This window comes from Protopterus annectens, chromosome 5.part0, assembly GCF_019279795.1.
Source record: "Protopterus annectens isolate FY-2018-M chromosome 5.part0, PAN1.0, whole genome shotgun sequence".
NCBI classification, from domain to species: Eukaryota; Metazoa; Chordata; order Ceratodontiformes; family Protopteridae; genus Protopterus; species Protopterus annectens.
The window spans coordinates 198,639,290-198,656,636 of record NC_056735.1 but is presented as its reverse complement, the minus strand read 5'-3'; the positions used below and the strand labels follow the sequence as shown (position 1 = coordinate 198,656,636).

At 43.0% G+C, this 17,347-nt stretch overlaps 1 long non-coding RNA gene across 1 annotated transcript; it reads left to right on the top strand.

Annotated features, from left to right (window-relative positions):
* The first annotated feature begins 523 nt into the window (after positions 1–523).
* LOC122802019 lies at positions 524–16,232 on the top strand. Its single transcript, XR_006364846.1, has 4 exons — positions 524–591; positions 8,765–8,769; positions 16,144–16,147; positions 16,220–16,232. It is a non-coding gene; the product is annotated as an uncharacterized LOC122802019 (long non-coding RNA).
* Positions 16,233–17,347: the final 1,115 nt, after the last annotated feature.

Below are 17,347 nucleotides of genomic sequence, written 5' to 3'. Positions count from 1 at the left end.
TCAGTAGGCATGTTATTTTTTTATCGGAGATTTGTAGATGATCTCTTTCTTCTTTGGCAAGGAGGGTTGGACTCCTTTGAGTCCTTCTTTAATAATGTCAACAACAGTACTGATTTTTTTTTAAATTTACTTTTAAAACCTCATTTACTTCTATGGAGTTTTTGGATATTAATGTTAAAAGGAAAAGAACAGGGAAGTTCTACACTGAGGTCTATCGTAAAGAATGCAGTAGAAATACATATGTCCATAGACACAGTATGCACCCCAACCAAGAATGATGTAAAGGGGCAAGTATTTAGGATGTCTAGATTAACAGTGGAAGATGGGACATTCATGCAAGAAATGCACACATTAGAGAGGACATTTAAAGAGACAGGTTATAAAGTTACAGAAGTTAACCCTATTGTGTCCAATGTGGTGGCTCTCAGGAATAATGAAGTTAAACCATATGTTTCTAACTGTACCTCTACAGATAGGCAAGAATCTAACAGAAACCAAGTACAGAGAGGACCTGTTACTTACTCTAGTAATATCAGACTGCTACAAGGGATCTATATGAAGCATTGGAATATTTTGTGTGTGGATGATAAGGTAAAAAAAATATGGTTAGAGACAAACACAGTTTTGCTTTTAAGAATCAGAAATCACTTAAAAGGTTACTATGTGGGCTGAGGAATAGTGATATGCATTATACTGGGACTTCTGAATATGTACAAGATACTCTGCCATGTGGGAAATGTAACTTTTGTGAAGCAGTGGATAGTAAAGGTTATTTTTTACACCCAGATATTGGGAAGGCTCTGACATTCAACTTTAGAGCAGACTGCAACACATATAATATAGTCTATTTGGCTTATTGTGAACTGTGCTCATCTTTCTATGTAGGTACGACTACACGTAGATTACGTGATCGCATCAGAGAACACCTTTATGATATTTGGAGGAGAGCAGACACTAATACCCTTGCCAGACACGTGATAGATTCAGATGTGTCACACACATTAAAATTTTTGGTCATGGAGAAAGTATGGACTGGGAATAGAGGGGGTGTGGAAAGGAATAAAGTTGAATGTAAAGAACTAGAATGGATCATTAGAATGAGAGCCACTATGGGGAAAGGGTTGAATGATAAGTTTTCCTTCAAACCTATGCTAGATAAGATACATCTTAAAAATTAGGTGTCTTTTATGTATTTTATTAAAAACTGATGCATATAGGTATCTCCTTTTTTACATGTATTTATACCTTTTAGTATTTATTGTATATTTACCCTCCATTAAGATACAGCTAGCTCCTTAATGGGCTAAATAGTAGTGAATTCTTATTTGATGTTTTATTAATTGCTATTGAGTTCTGATTGGATTACATGTATTTTTAAACTGATGAGTGGAATGAAGAATTTGTCTGATCAAGCAGTTTTTTACTGCGAAAGCGCTCACCATTTATATTTCCTGGAATAAAACTTGGCTTGATTTTATTAGCTGTGGTCTGGTCGCTCTTTGCTTTTTTACTGGGTTTCTTATATTTTGATTGACCAGTTTGCACACACCACGTTTCTGTTTTGGATTTTATATATATATATATATATATATATATATATATATATATATATATATATATATATATATATATATACACACACATAACATATGTGTGTGTGTGTGCGTGTGTGTGTGTGTGTGTGTGTGTGTGTGTGTGTGTGTGTGTGTGTGTGTGTGTGTGTGTGTGTGTGTGTGTGTGTGTGTGTAGATATATATATATATATATATATGACTGCTTTCGATGGTCTTTCAGTATAAGGTATTTAACAATGAAAATAGTTTATAGTATGATGGGGGTAGAGTTGTGTTATGCAGGCAGAAAGTAGAATGTGGATAAAAGGAATGTTCTCAATTCTTCTCAGTTTCTTTTTTCTTTTTTTTTATTTAAAAGTTGTTGATGAAAAGATATGTGTACATTTGACTAGATAACACAACACATGATTTTCTTTTCTGTCATTGTTTAATGCTTCTGTCAATAAAGACATCCCCCGGGATTCACGAATGGCTGATTTCTGTGCAGGAACAGTGTAGGAGCTCCTGCATGGAAAATGGCTACCGAACAATCCAGGAAAGTGCCATTTTCACATGCATGAGCAGCCCTACACTGTTCTAGCACAGAAAACTGGCAAATATGCGCATCACCTCATTTGCTGGTGAAAACCATTCAAATTAGGTGATCTTGCAATCCAGCAAGCTGCCAGGTCTCCATGCTAGCCCAGTGTCAGTGCAGAAATGTATTCAGTAAATAACTGAGTACATTTCTGCATCTGACAAAATGGAGGCATGACAGCTCATGTAAAAGCATGTATTATGTTAAATACACATGCCAATGGCCAAATATAAGTCCATTGGCATTAAAAACAGTTTATTTATTTTTTTTAAATTAAGCGTTTTCTTTTTTTTTTTTTTCCTGATCTCAGCCGTTTAAGCTTAGGACAGTGGCGCATAAATGGGACCATGCCACAAATTAAAAAAAATGAGAAAAGTCAATATTAATTTAAATCTGCATTTTTCCATTATAGTCAATGGAAGGCAGAATTTAAACAATACCAGGGAGCACTGGTTGTCAAGGGGAAAGGGTCCATTTAAGTGCAGTATCTAATGACCAACACACTGGGGTATCCAAATGAGGGGAGGTATACTGAACCACAGATTTCTTCAAAGTGTCAGCATGTACCTAACCATGTAGGTGCAGCAATAGAACAGTACAAGTCTAACAGCTGGATGATCTCATAAGGGTGTGTGTCATGCTTGCTGTAAGCTCATTGGAGCTCAGTGGCCCGTGTTTGCCCTTAGCTAAGTACAGCTAAGGAAAGGGGTCTGAGGCTGTATTGTCTTGTCCCATGAAATGCAGAGCATGTTCGCGTCCAGGGAGGGCCATTTCTGCTTAAAAGTGCTTACATTAGCTAAACAGGTGTGCGTGGTGTGCAGCGGGCCTATAAAAAAAAAAAACACAGGAAATAGCAGAACTGTTTACATTTGAGCACCGGGTATGCACGGCACACCTCAGGGCTTAACTAGGGAGGAAGTGGGAAGGGGAAACAGCAGTAGGAAGGCAATCAAGGAGAACTAGCATAGCTGGCAGGTGGAATGTATCAGAATCAGCCAAATACACATGCAGCAGCCCTGCACACTAATATAAACTATGTAAACAACCTACAGACTCCCCCGGATTCTTAAAAACTTGCACAGGGTGCAAGATCGGTGCAGGAGCTCAAGGAGGCAATATGTCTGCCATGCGATCCAGGAACACCCTGCAGGGGCGTGCACGAGAGCTCCTGCAATAATCCTGCATGGACAAACTCCTTGTATGCAAATCACCCCATTTGCAGGAGAAATCCATGCAAATGAGGTGATTTTGCAATCCAGGAAGCTTGCGACCGTCCGTGCAGGACTAGTGCAATCAGCAGAAATGTACTCGGTTAGTAACCAAGTACATTTCAGCAAAATCCAAAACGGAGCTATTACAGCTCCAAATAAAGGCTGCCTATCATGTAGTAAGCATGCCAATGGCCAAGTATAAAGCCATTGGCATTGCAAAGAATACAAAAAATGAAAAAAATCAACTTTTATTTTTTTTAGCCGATCTCGGCTGTTTTAAGTGTAGGGCAGCAGAACGCAAATGGGATCGGGGGAAAAAAACAAAATGAACCTAAATTAAGCATTCTAACTAAAATCATTATTCTGCCTTGCAAGTCAATGGCAGGCAGAAGACAACCTGGCCAGTGAGTAGTGGTTGCTAGGGGGGCAGGCTCAATGTGAGACATGTAACTATGAATTAGCAGGCAATCCTATGCAAATGAGGGGAAGGATAGTGAATCCCAGTTCTCCCCAGCATGTGAGTCAGGTCCCAACAGTGTAAAAGTAGGAATAGCTTGGTGCAAGCCTAGGAGGTAGGTGACATCATGGGGGGAGTGTCAAGCATACTGTAAGAGGACTGGAGCCCCGTGGCTTGGGTTTGCTCCTAGCTTAGCACAGCTAAGCTAGGGGGTGTGTCTAAACCTGCCTTGCACTCTTTACAAAGCCTAAGTGGGTGTGCGTGCCGTGCACCGGGTTTTACAGGAAGAAAAAAGAAGTTAAACCAGAAAATAGCAGCATTGTACACATTTGAGCACTCTGTTTGCACGGTGTGTGCATGGGCTTAAACAGGGAGGCAATGGAAAGGGAAAACAGCAGTAGGAAGGTAATCAAGGAGAACTAGCTTAGCTGGCAGGTGAAATGTATTATAATCAGCCAGTTACACAGGCAGCAGACTAGCCCAGCCCAGAACAGAATTATAAACTAAGCAAACACCTTCCCCTCTGGTTTTTCCTACACTCTACATCACCGGTATATACAAGTGGGGAAATTTTAACAAATAAACATACAAAATGAGAAGGGCTAAAGCAGGCAACATAGAACAACATGTGCAAGAGGTTGAGGGTGGTGAGGATTTGAATGTTGCCGAACAACCCACAGTGAGGAGACGGAGAAGAGTGTACAGACCCAGGGTAACCTACCAGGGGCTACATGAGCTGGAGATAGTGGAGCACTATAGGGTGGACATAGACCTCCTACAGCAAATTGTTGAGCTGTGCTGACCACACCTGACACACCAAACTGACCGAGGGGAACCCATCCCAGTGGATACCAAGGTATGTGTAGGCCTAGGTATACTAGCCACCGGTACCTCCCAAAGCACAACTGGGGATATCATGGGGATCTCACAGGCATCAGGATCCAGAGTATTCCACCAAATCCTGGATGCCATGTCAGCACATGCCAGTGAGCACATATATTTCCTCAACACCCATGAAGTGTTGACCGGCAATATGCATCTTTTCCACCAAATAACAGAATACAGTGGGGTAGTGGGTGCAATAGACTGTATGCACATATGCATCAAAGCACCACCTGGTGAGCAGGGTAGGGCCCACATCAACCGCAGGGGCATCCCATCCATCAACTACCAGGTCATATGTGATGCCCAGGGCATTATAATGAATGTGTGTGCTGGCTGCCCTGGGAGCTATGACGATTCCCACATATGGCATCTGACGCAGCTGTACTAGAGATTTGACAATGGGGACATCCCCTACAGTCACCTAGTGGTGGATGCTGTGTACACACTGGAGCCATGGCTGATGACACCCATCAGAAATGCACACGCACTTGAACAACAACGCCATAATGAGGCACACGCACAGGCCAGACAAATAATAAAGCATGTGTTTGGGATGCTCAGGTCACAGTTCTGGTGTCTGACATGCACAGGCACAGAGTGACCCAGAAGAGGAACAACCTGAGCCTGCCCCAGTAGGTAGATGGAGGCATGCTCAGTATGCCATGGCTGCAGCAAAGAGGCAATGCATAGCACATGCACTGACACAGTAAGGACTCAGGGAATGATACCTCTCTCTGACTCGCACATACAGTGAAAGGGATGTCAAACATGACACTACCTGTGCTCAAACATGTATAGGGAGTGTACTATGTGCATCCAACATAGGCAGCACCCCAGCAACATCCACAAGTCTGGCACACCCTCAAGGTAAGTCAATCAACCTACCAGTTGCCAAATGGAGTAGAATGTGTCGTTACCTGTAGCTATGGTATGGATGTGAGCATGCAAGGGAATTGGGTGGCTGAATGTTATGGCAGCAGACAGTAGACACCCATAGTGGCACCATGACATCTGTAACACATACTGGAGTCACCATAATAGCCAATACTACACAGGATGACAAAACCCACTGCAGGAAATGTGCTGAGCGACATGTCTGTCCATATGACCCACACATGCCAGTCAGGATGGTTTACATACCCAACAACATTCTCAGCAAGCAGAACAGGTGTAGACAAACCCAAACAGAGGCTGTGCCATGGCCCCTGAATAATGCTATGGTTAACCACCTCCCCCAGGCCTGCACAGGCAGACCACAGCAGGGTAGGCAGTGGGATGTTAGTTCTGAAGGGTAGGAAGTCAGATAATAATATGTAGGGCAACCAATGCCACAAACTGTAGTACCCTGATATGCCTCTAATCAGCATGATAGTTAGTAATGCAGAATGAAATAGAGTACCTGACATACCAGTACAGTCATAGCAAATGTGTACAAGTGTCACGTGTGCCCCCCACATCCTACATAGTAATGTAATAACAGTCAGGTGTGCCCCTCTGACCCTGTGTAGGAATGTAGAAATAGACAGATGTGCCCCTCCATCTACATAGTAATGTAATAACAGTCAGTTGTGCCCCCCCCAATCCTGTGTAGAAATGTAGTAATAGTCAGGTGTGCTCCCCCATCCTACATAGTAATGTAATAACAGTCAGGTGTGCCATTCCTCCAATCCTGTGTAGAAATGTAGTAATAGTCAGGTGTGCCCCTCATCCTACATAGTAATGTAATAACAGTCAGATGTGCCCCCCCCAATCCTGTGTAGAAATGTAGAAATAGTCAGGTGTGACCCACCATCCTACATAGTAGTGTAATAATAGTCAGGTGTGCCCTCCACTCCTGTGTAGAAATGTAGAAATAGTCAGGTGTGCCCACCCATCCTACATAGTAATGTAATAACAGCCAGGTGTGCCCCCCCCCCACTCCTGTGTAGAAATGTAGAAATAGTCAGGTGTGCCCCCCATTCTACATAGTAATGTAATAACAGTCAGGTGTGCCCCCCCCAAATCCTATGTAGAAATGTAGAAATAGTCAGGTGTGCCCCCCCCAATCCTGTGTAGAAATGTAGAAATAGTCAGGTGTGCCCCCCATCCTACATAGTAATTTAATAACAGTCAGGTGCCCCCCCCCCAATAATGTGTAAAAATGTAGAAATAGTCAGGTATGCCCCCACCACTCCTGTGTAGAAATGTAGTAATATATCACAACACTGGTGATACTGTATCCAAATTTGAAACTATAAATCAAACAACCACTTAGCACTTCAGACAGTTTATTGTAAAGCTTTCGGGTCCACACCCTTCATCAGTACATGGTAAAAACATCATTTTCAAACTTTAAATAGGAGACTTAATTAGTCACATGTTTCAGCCAGCCTACCAAACCTATCCATTAATTAAAATTTAAAAGACTAGATACTTAAAATATCATTTAAAAACTTCTAAACTTACTTATTATTTCTAAGCATAATCAAGAATATGTAAATCACATTAATGAATATATACAAAACATTCACTCATAAATAACATATTGACACATACATATATAAATATCTTTTTAAAATTAATATATTATATTATATCAGCTATACTTAAACTTTCTCTCTTTGCCTTTTCATCAATACAGGTTTTAAGCTAACAGCATTATTAAGGCCAGGCTTCACATCAGCTTGAAGCCTAACAATCCACTCATATTCTTTTAGCTCTAATATATTATTCATATCATCCTTTCTTACTCCCATCGCAACTGTACACATAACCCTAAACTTAAATTTATGTCTCTCACCCTCATCCATAATATGCTTACTCAAAGCATTTGTTGATATTTTCCTCCTTATATCCGATTTATGCTCTATAATCCTCTCCTTTAATTTTCTCGTGGTCTTACCTATATAAAATGATGTACATGCTACACATGTAGCTAAATAGACCACGAGTTTCATTACAATTTGTCAGGGCCTTAATATTATAAACTTCTCTATTAATAGGGTGCGTAAAATAACATTCACCTTCATATAAGTCATCACAACAGGTACAATTATAACATTTTATTGTACCTATTCTTGTTTGAACCTGCATATCCTTCTGTTTAAAATCTTTATAGCAAAGTTTTCATTTTAAAGTTTCTGAATTCCTATAGGCATAAGATGGCCTCTCACCTACTATTAACTTTACCTCTGGCATGGCCATCAAAATTGGCCAATTTCTCTCCACTATATTCCGTACTGCGTCGGTGTTCAAATTAAATGTGGTAAGATATCTAACCATTTTGTTCTCACATCTTAAGGTTCCACTACATTGTGACTCTCCACTGAAAACAGGTTTATATTTATTCAATCTCCCATTCACCACCTCATTATAAACCTTATTAATAACAGATAACGGGTAACCATTTTTTTTGAAACTCCTGCATCATTTCCTTAGCTTATTCTTCAAAGTTAGCATCCACTGTATTCAACTTAGTAGTTCTTATTATTTGAGCCTTTAAAGTACCTTTAAATGTATGAGGGGCATGCAAACTCTCTCTATTTATATATCTAGAGGCGTCCACATCTTTCTTATATATTGTGGATTCTAACCTATTTCCATCTATACAGATGCACATCTAGATAGTTTATGCTTTGTTCGGATGCTGTCATTTTAAACCTTAAAAATTCAGTAGTTTCATTAAGATACATTAAATAATTATTCAGTTCCAATAAGGAACCCCCCCAGAGAAATAGTCAGGTGTGTCCCCCCAATCCTGTGTCGAAATGTAGAAATAGTCAGATGTGCCCCCTCCCATCCTAGGTAGTAATGTAATAACAGTTAGGTGTGACCCCCCCAATCCTGTGTAGAAATGTCGAAACAGTGAGGTGTCCCCCCTGCTATGCAGACATGTAGTAACAGTCAACGCCAAATGATCGATGGTTACCCTGCAGAAACCGCATGCTACCTGTCGGTGTACAACAGAAAGGTCAGCACTGCAGCACAAACTACCTGGACACGATCCACACATTCAATGTAGATGGCCATACTGGGCATGCTCACACACTTAGAGAAATTAAAGCAATGTAGAGAAATTAAGGCAATGTCAGTCAATAACATACTGAAAGGTCATACTGGGCATGCTCACACACCTAAACACATGAAGGCCATGTCTGCAAACACCATTGGACCAGACATATCTGGCAGTTGCAGTTGTTAGTGCAGACACTTGTCAGTATGCACCACTCATGCCTTGCACAGACAGTGGATAGGAATACAGATATATATGTCAGGACAACACACTATAATATGCCAAAGGCAGATGTACATAGATGTGTGGAAGAGGGTAACAAGGAGCCATCCAGGCCTGTCTCACCCAGCACACAGCCAAAAGGCCCCAAACACATGAGGTTCAGATGTCACTCACTGCAGATACTAACCACCAGTATCTGTCAGCATTACAGACTATGTGGTGCACATGCCAGCTGTGCAACATGACTGTACAAGGAAGTATTCAGCTAGCAGCTGTATACACATACCTGTGAAATATGACCCCGTGTGTGCCCGCATGTGGCATGTCAACCTCTAGATGAATGGGGTTATGGTCCATGCACACACACTGCCCTCCCCAAAGCCCTACTATAACAAGCCTGCTGAGGTCATTCAATGTGAAATACACCTTTGGGAGAATTGTAGCCCAGTGATCTCCATGCCAAGTCCCATAACTGCATACTGCTGTAGTGTGACAAACTTGTTAGGTAGGAGTTCTAACCCCAGACTTGGCAACTGTGTGTGTGTGTGTGTGTGTGTGTGTGTGTGTGTGTGTGTGTGTGTGTGTGTGTGTGTGTGTGTGTGTTTGCATGTTTGACTGTAGAGAGCAATGCTTTTTAGGATACTCACACTCCCTACAAATCATATACTTAGCTTTGGCAAGGCTGCACCCACCTAGAAATACACCTCTGGGAAGGTTGTAGCTCAGTAATCTCCATAGTGCGTCCTGTAACTGCGTACTGCTGTAGTGTAATAATGTAGATAGGTAGGTGTTCTAATCCCAGACATGGTAAGTGTGCGTGTGTGTGTGTGTGTGCCTGTCTGTGTAGAGAGAAATGCATTTTAGGGTACTCACACTCCTTACAATTCATATACTCAACTTTGGCAAGGCTGCTGATGTCACCCACCTAGATATACACCTCTGTGAAAGTTATAGTCCTATAATCTCCATAGCGCATGCCATAACTGCATACTGCTGTTGTGTGATTTAGAACTGTGGTAGGGTTCCATCCCCACCCATGGCAGTTCTGGATGTCTTATGTGAGTTTAAATGTCTGTGTATGGAGCAATGCATCATAGGCTAGTCACACACAGTACATTTCAAATGGCCTACTTTGGCAATCCTGTTGATGTCATTCATTGTGAAATACACCTTTGGAAGGAGTCCTGCAGTAATCTCTGTGGTGTGTCCTATAAAAGCTCCATGCTGTAGTGTGATATAGACCTCTGTTAGGGGTTCTATATCCACACATGTCAGTTGTGGATGTACTGTGTGTCACTGGCTGTGACGGAACAATGCATTTTAGGCTCGTCCCACTCACTACAATTCAAATGGCCTACTTTGGCAAGCCTGCTGATGTCATCCAATGTGATATACACCTTTGGGGAAAGAGTACTTCAGTAATCTCTGTGGTGTGTAACTGCGTAGTGCTGTAATGTAATAAACTAGTTAGGTAGGGGTTCTACTCTCAGACATGACAGGTGTGTGCGTGTGTGTGTGTGTGTGTGTGTGTGTGTGTGTGTGTGTGTGTGTGTGTGTGTGTGTGTGTGTGTTTGTAACTCGTATCCTGGGTGGAGGAGGTTGTGAGTGTGTGACACGTCTGGCCAATGTGAAGTGGGTTTTGCATATTTCTTATATGGTGGCCCTCCTATATATTACAATGTCCACCGTACAGGGATAACAGATGTGAAATAGCTGAGAGGCTGGGATGCAAAGCCATACCAATACATGTGACAGCAAGGCCAGGAAATCACAGTTAGCAACCCAAGTATTACCCAGAGCACACTCTTAACCCATGTCTCATACACACACACATGCCTAGGCAACAGCCAATATGTGGGTTGTACACTGCATATTGACCTCTGTAACTATGGGGTGATAGCAGTGGGTTACAGAGGGCATGGCACTCTTTCCATCTGTCCAATATGCACGTACATGCAGATTGTGCACCTTCCCCATGTTCCCCAATGGACACCTGTAACACCTGTGGTGCCATCACATGTGACCCACAAAGGACATACCATGCCTGACAACATGCCCTGTATTGACAGATGCCACTGACACCAGGGAATGCCGTTAGCATGCTATCATTGTAGGTGCAGGGTAAACCTGCTGTCCGTTACCAGTTCCCGCCACAGGTGGGCAAGACTGGCACATCTGATGATAATCTGTGTTCACAACATAGGTCAGACACCCCAGGTACAGTTCCACATGTCACTGTACATACATGTGGGAGGTGTGCACCTCCCAGACACCGTCCATATCATGGACTAAGGAACACATACATGGCAAGCGATGCACAGCATTGGCCACACACAACAGTCACCCAGGTGACTGGATGGGGGATACAATACCCACCTGTGTGGGCAAATGCAGACACTACATGCCTGAGCCACAATGCAGCCCATTTTCATGTGGCCTATGCCAAGGTATACCCATCACCTAGCCTTTTACAGCTGTCTGGCACAGTTGACCACCACACACCCATGCAGACATAGACCCACACATGTCAGTACTGGCACCCTGTGTGTTTATGTGTGTGTTATATGATACATATGTTAACATCCACACTCCCTACAACCCCCATGGGCATATTGTAGCATGCTGTCTGATGTCAGACACCTCCCCATACCTTTTGCCCATACAACCCCTGTATGACCTGTGTGATGCATGTGATACCTGCACAGTGATGTGTTGTGGCAATCCCACTTCTGATGAGTTGTAATCCTGTCCCTGCCAAGTGTGTCAATGTGTTTGCGTCTCTGTGAGAGTGTGGCTGTGTTGATGCTGGCACCTGTTCATGTGGACAGGCATATGTACGTCACCTTTCGTATAGCTACCGTATCCCTGTTGTAAATGTCACTCACCATCACATATATGTTCTGAGGACTCTGCAACTGGTAACCCATGTGCTGCATCCAATAACTGCATAGAACTGTGATAGCACTACATAGTCCTCATGGGTTTGATACCCTGTGCTGGTAGGTGTGTGACATAAACATGCTTAAGTTTTACTCTCCCACCCCTCCCTGACTTGTCTTTGCATCTGTCTACCTCACCCACTCCATCTCTGGTGGATGTGGAGACCTACATCTGCTTTGCTTAAGCAGCAGCACAATGTGCATTTTAAGTGATGCCCATGATCAGCTAATGTCCTCTGCATGAACTGCAGCCCTCCCCTAGCTGATTGCATGTGGAACACCTGTGGTAACATTCCCATAGCCAATCGCATGGAAACACACTTCAATATCTAGGAACATCATGTTGGTGTTGGCCCTTTTCATTCACTGTGAGCAGGAACTAGATCTGTTGTTTGGAAACAGCATCTCAGATGGATTGGGGATTTACCTCTAATAACATACACTGTGGAAACAGGTCAACATACAGAAGGGGGATGCACCTGACCTGACTACAGACTGTAAGTGCTGCTATACTGCATTTGGAGTAATGCTGATTTAACAGTGTGTGTGTGGATATGGCTGTCCTACATGTCTCAATACCTGCCATGTCACTTCCATGTTTATGAGGAATCCCCATCTGCAGGATCATCTGCAGACTGGGCAGTGTGTTGTGCCTTTGGTTTCATGTGTTACCCATGGAGCATCTATCTGTGGACTGCAGAAGGTAGTGTGAGGAGATTGCAGTCTGTAGATGGTGAAAGCCATGACAGTTACTGACTTCATATCCCTCATAGGATATATGTTGCAACAAACCCTGTTACAACAGTAAATGTATGAGGTTATCACAGCAACATGTTAATACTGGTCCTGTGTAGGTGCTTCCAGCCACAACTCTGTCAACCTTTGTACATATGTCGTGCATGAAATGGTGCATATGTGCTGTACACCATAATTAGTGTCATCATATCTGATAACAAGCCAGTGAGATATCAGACTGCTACATGTTATGTACAGTAGGGGTTATATTTCATGCATAACCTGGACATTATGTGGATGTTTATACAGTATTGAGGTCTGTGTACTTATGGTGAATGTCGACAGTGTGTGTATTGTTAATATGTACCCTAGCCTGTGTACAGACTGTGGTAGATGTCATTATTCTAGTTCCCGTCCTATCTGATATTACATGCTGCTCCACTGTATGGTACCATATTGGCGTACATGTTTGTAAGGCCATACACACACATATGCCATACCACGGACAGCCATCAGACCAAACTGTGTGGCAGCCCAGTATATGCAGGGTCAGTCTGTGAGTGGCATATATGAGGATGGTGTTGAACAGATAGTCCATATACTGTAATATTATGCTAGCTTAACATATGTGGCTGTGGCTGATTTCACATTGGTTGTGGTTATGCACTTTCCCACAGGTGTATCTTACCCTGTGCTGTGACATGCCTGTAGAGCCTGCTATATATGCAGGTACATGTGCATTCCCCCATAGGAGATGTAGGCCAATGTTGAGCCAGTCTGCCTGTATTCTGCACAGTGCATTGTTACATGCCTAGCAGCTTACTGTACTTACCCAGTGAGATGTCATGTGCAGATACTTGCCAGATGTACTGCTGCCGGGCCTCCCTTAACAGTCATGTATGTCAGAAAGAGCAGTGGGATGCTGTAGAGATGTATGTCAATAACTAGTGGGTAGTATGTGGCCATGGCACCCCTGTACCAGCGGTTATTATGTGTCAGGCCAGACAGGGGTGTGTGAATGCATAACCTATGGTGGCAAATGCATACCAGTCATTATGTGTTATATCCATCTACATGGCTGTCTACAGCCATGTTTTCAGGCATGGTACATATGTTGTGCACTTAGGGGTTATGTGTATACCTCTGGACTGTACAGAATGTGTCAGAATGTCCACATATATTGGCCAACATCTCTGCTGCAGTCCACAGGGGCATTACGTGCTAGCAGCAGTACTTTACTATGATGCCCTTCGGATGTCTGTCAGTAGCCAATGGCACACGTTATAAGCAGATGTGACCTGCCACACACACCATGTCTGTGAAGACAATCCCAATGACAGTAGCAATAGCCTACTAATATACCTGCTATACATACCTGACATCCCCTTTCACTACGACTTTGGGACTATAGAGGCTGGGGTAGGGCTACACTCCATGTCCAGGACATATGGTGGAAATATATAGTTTCATAGTTTCATAGTATAGTACTAGGCTATCTGCCCTGTGGCATTTGTAAGCCTAGCCATAGTGATGTGGCTTTTGCCACCCCATGAAATGGTACAAAAAATGTACAGAATAAATCTAGAATACTGTGCCTCTGTCTAGTAGTGACACACTGAAGGTCCCCTTATATAATAGAATTAGTTTACTGTGCCCCTGTCTAGCAGTGACACAGATGTGACCCCTGGGGTAAACTTACTATCTCCCATCCACTCATCAAGATGTCTCTTGAAGAGAGTCAGTGAGGGGCTCTGCCTAATACAAACTGGGATCCTGTTCCAAAGCACGGGAAGCCTCTGGGTTATGAATCTATCCCTCCAGCATGTCCTATTCATACTTGTGCCGAGGTTTAAGTCTTTAGCTCTCATGGTTCTGATGGATTTGGATTTTTTGAGGTGGAGCATGTCATATGTACATATGTACATGTAACTTATAAACAAAGACATTGGCAACTTTCAAACACTGGACCCCACCGAGTTTGGGTTCATGAAGGGCCAATCCTATCTCCTGAACCTGATTGACTTCTTCGAATCAGTCTCTAGAGCCATGGACGAGGGTAAGGCAGTCCACACAGCCTATCTGGACCTCGCCAAGGCCTTTGACACCATCCCCACTCTGGAATCATAGATAAACTTACTAAGCTGGGCATTAATCCCTACATCACTCGATTGGTTGCCAGCTTGCTTACTGACAGAACCCACACTGTAAAAGTAGTTGACTCCAAATCCAGCTCCAGACAAGTGACAAGTGGAGTACCTCAGGGTTCAGTCCTGGGACCTCTCTTGTTTGGCATCTACTTCTCTGAAGTACAGGCCAACACTAAGGGACTCTGGCTAACAAAGTTCACAGATGACTGTAAACTGGGAGCCATTATTGAATCCCCAAATGATGTGGATACTCTACAAAAGGGCCTTACAGAAACAGATTCTTGGTGCCAGAGCCATGGGCTCAAGCTCAGTGCCAAGAAATGTATAGTTATCCCCTTTGGGAAAAAACATGTACCCATGGATTACCACATAGGTGGCAGTACACTAAAGACCGAAAGTGTGATAAGAAACTTAGGGACACAGGTGGACAGTGGTCTCACCTTCAATAACCACATTGCCACAACAGTCAGGAAATCCTTCTATGTGGCACACCTCATCACTAAGGGCTTTTCATACAGAAAAAAGGAGCTCATTGTCCCACTGTACTCATCCCTCATTAGACCCATTATAGAATACAACACCCCATTTGGTATGTACCTCTCAAGACATCTGCAACAACTGGAAAGGCCGCAAAAATACCTCACTAAAAGAATCACAGGTCTAAAGCAGATGCCCTATGGTGACCGCCTTAAAAAACTCCAGCTATACTCTGTCGCATATCGTCTACTCTGAGGTGATCTCTGCTTAATATACAAGGCCTTGTCAAACCCAGAGCTGTTGGACATGCTACACTTAAAGAAATCCCAATCTCTCAGAGCCACATGCTCCAGGGATCTAAACCTTGTCATCACAATAAACAATACATGCTGGAGGGATAGGTTCCTGACCCAGAGACTTGCCAGACTCTGGAATACACTACCCATACATGTCAAGCAGAGTGCCTCTTTAGCCCTCTTCAAAAGGAACCTTGATGATTGGATGGGAGAAAGGAAATTCACCCCGGGGATCATGTCAGTTGCCCTGCTAGACAGGGGTCCAGGGAAGTAAATAGTGTGGGAAGAAATAGCCAGGAAAATTGTTATGGCTAGGCTTGTATAGGCCCTAGGGCCGATAGCCTAGTACCAACCTATGAACCTATGAACATGTAACTATCCAGATAGCCATATATATATATGATTGCACATGTGTAGTACTTCCAATTACCACTGTCATGGCAACCACCTACTATAAATCCCTACATCATGTGGGCGTGGTTCCTTTAAATTTCCTGTGTGATGGACATCCTTCCTGCGTGTGGGCATCAGTGTTACAGACAGCAGGTAGCAGCACATCTTACAGAAGAACCAGCACACTTAGGGCAGCCAAATATTTGTAGGAGGTTCAGGAACTACAGACAGAGTGTGAGTAGAGTTGTGTTATGCTTTATATATTACTGGTGTTACAGTGTGTGTGTGTACACACTAGTTTACCTTGGAATGCAGTCTGTCTGCATAGCTCACAACTGTGGGCCTATCCTCTTGCTGACCAGAGGTGTGCCTATCATGCTTTGTCTGTCCACCACACAGGTCCTGTGTCAGCTAATTTACTGGCAGTGTGTGTGTTGAGTGCTATCAGTACATGGCTACATCCATTTCTGTTTCTAACCTCAATTCCCTGACTAAGGGTATGTTGCAGACTATCCTGTAACACCAGCAGCTTTCTTAGTGTATGGCAACAGTTTTTCACATATGTGCCTGTGTTCTAGCCTCTGTCTTCCACCTACATATCAAGTTTTGCACATATGACATCCTGTCAGTGGTTGTTCTGTGGTGGGCTGTGAATATATCACACTGCCATTGCTGCCATCAGTCCACTGCTTTTGTATCCCCCACACATACAGTGGGGCTGGGTCCATAAACGTGTGGACGTCACCTACATAATACATGTGTGCACTTATGCACTCCAGAAGCCAGTGTATGTAACAGTGGTATATGGCCCTGTATTATTGAGTCTGGGGGGAAACACCATACATGACCTAGGCTGTTACAAAATATGGGGGTATCAGGGGTGAGCTGCCTTAATGTATCTGGATGTACAGTAGCGTATACTTCACCTATATTTACATTACTTACATAAACTGGTTAATGCAAGCCTACTGCCTCCTAGCATACAGACTGTTCTGTTTGTCAGTGTACTTGTGATGGTGTCAGTTATGCCTTGTTATGTAACAGTTACAACCCATTTGGTCACATGAAATATTTACCACCTACTGATTTTGTACAGAGTGTAGATAGAGGCTGCTGAACTATACACCTGCATTACATACTGCTGATTGTTTGGTATTCTGTGGCCCAGTCTGTCTTCACTATTGTACAATTTGACAGGCTTAGCCTGGACAGCAATAGTTGTGAATCTTTCCAGACTACTGTATTAGTATAACTGTTTCACAGTTGCATTCCTCTGTTTATATGGATGTCAGTGTCTGAACAGTTATATGATATGACATTTAGAACTGTAATAGTACACAATTAAAGGTTTTCCATTTCTGCAAACCTGTGTGTGGTGTTTTTCCTATGACCTCTCTGTGGGTATATGTTGCAGGTAACGACTGTCATTTGTATGGGTGGACC